The 1,984-nt window shown below is 37.3% G+C and overlaps 1 non-coding gene across 1 annotated transcript; it reads left to right on the top strand.

The window, feature by feature from the left end:
* The first annotated feature begins 1,479 nt into the window (after positions 1-1,479).
* On the top strand, positions 1,480-1,586 carry LOC113188042 (U6 spliceosomal RNA). The gene has a single exon (XR_003301495.2). It is a non-coding gene; the product is annotated as a U6 spliceosomal RNA (small nuclear RNA).
* The last annotated feature ends 398 nt before the right edge of the window (positions 1,587-1,984 follow it).

The following is a 1,984-nucleotide window of genomic DNA, read 5'->3' as shown; positions in this document are numbered from 1 at the left end:
TCCACCCAAGACCCCACTTCACAAGCACCACCATCTCCAACACACACACACACACAAAAAAAAAAAAAAAAAAAAAAAACCCTTGGCATTAAATGACTAGTGCACCTTGGGCGTTTGTCATCTAAAATCTAAGCTCTGAACTTTATCCTTGCAGCAGAAATATCTGTAGAGAAAATGCAAAAAATCCTTAGTCTTTGAGATCCTATTTTAATTGTTCTCCTTACCCTCCTCAACAATCTTATTTCTTCTTAATGAACATTAAGGTTACTCCAGACCTTTATTTTCCTCCTACTTATGCCCATTTCTCTGTAGCCAAACCCTCATTATGAGCAGAGGCTCTTATCTAGTATACTAATGAAGAACTCATCTACCATGATTCTTTGCTCACTTCTTTTCAGTGACATCATCTGCATCTAAACCATTCATTCCTTTACTCATCCAATGAACAGTCACTATGCAGTTGTCTTATGCTGGCACTATTTTGATAGATACAATGGTCAAACACATTGTTTTGTTAGAATAAAATGTGTAAATGACTACAGAAAACTTACTGTCTTCTAGGGTAGACCCTTTAGTACAATAAAGGGTCCTAAGTGCCATGAATAGCATTTATAGAATGCTATGGAAGCACACAGCATCGGTATACAAGCTGGAATTGGTAGCAAAATTAGTGATTGCTTTCTGGAGATGTTACAATTTGAAGGTTCAATAAGAATTTGGAAAAGCGGGTGAGATGGGATGGCAAATGAGCTCCAGATATAGAAAAGAGAATGTTCATGAGACCCTCATACAAATTGAAGGGCAGGAGATTCTAGATGAAGCAAACAATGGGAAGGTAGATTGAATGGATATTTTCCTGGAAAATTCTGCATATATCTAAGCTCTGACATCGTATATCTGATCTCTGAACTTGATCTTTGCTGCATGGGAGGGAAGACAGTAAAATAGTTTGTGAAGACACAACAAAATAACAGTTTAAATAATCTGTAGGGTCATCCTAGGAGTGAAGCAAGATAATATTGAACACCCAGGTACTTAGTGCTTTTAAAAAGCTAATATTAAGCATGTTGAGAGATGTAAGGGGAGATGTAGAAAGGATAAAAGGTGTATTAAAGAAATTAGCTATAGAACTTTCTAGAACAATGTAGGCAAAATCAAGGTGGCCTGAATAAGTATGGTGGCCAAATAGGAAAGACAACAAGATGGATTTAGTAGATAGTTAGGGGGAAAAGGAATCTGTTAATTGATGAAGTGGAGTAGTAGAAGGAGAAGAAAGGATCGTGGATAGCAACAAAATTCCTCGCCTGCTTCTCTGAGTGGAGAATGGGCAGTTGTTGGGATATAGGATTCTGCAAGAAGACCAGATGTAGGGAGGTCTGGACTGAATGGCATTAGCAATAGATTCAATGTGTTTGCAGTTTCCATAGAATCGAGTAACCATTTGGTAAGTCAGGACCATCACTAAGAATTCAGATTCATGTGCTTACTTGGGAAGCACATATACTAAAATTGGAACAATGGAGAAAAGATTAGCATGGCCCCTGTGCAAGGATGGCATGAGAATTTGTGAAACATTCCATATTTTTTTCCCATCAAAGAAAGTTAAGTGGAGTAGAGTAGGGGGATTGAATGGGAGAAAGGAGGAAAGAAAATGGAATGAGTCTGACCTAACTTTCCTATGAACATACATAAATACACCTAGTGAATCTCACCATTATGTATATCCATAGTCATTAATTAAGAAAAAAACCACTGTAAGTAAATAGTAGAAAGATCAATAGAATAGAGGGAAGGGAACATGGAGAGAGAGCGGGAGAAGGAAAGGGGAAGTACTGGGGACTGAATTAGAGCAAGTTATATTTAATCATAACGTTATGAATAATTAAAAACAAACACACATATTAAAACAACCACAGCCTCTGGGACAGGAGTCCCCTGTGTTTTTCCTTCACTGTTAAAGAAATACACCTTCTTTTTCCTTTTT

This window comes from Urocitellus parryii, chromosome 2 (genome assembly GCF_045843805.1).
Source record: "Urocitellus parryii isolate mUroPar1 chromosome 2, mUroPar1.hap1, whole genome shotgun sequence".
Taxonomy (NCBI): Eukaryota; Metazoa; Chordata; class Mammalia; order Rodentia; family Sciuridae; genus Urocitellus; species Urocitellus parryii.
This window is presented reverse-complemented; position numbering and strand designations above follow the sequence as displayed.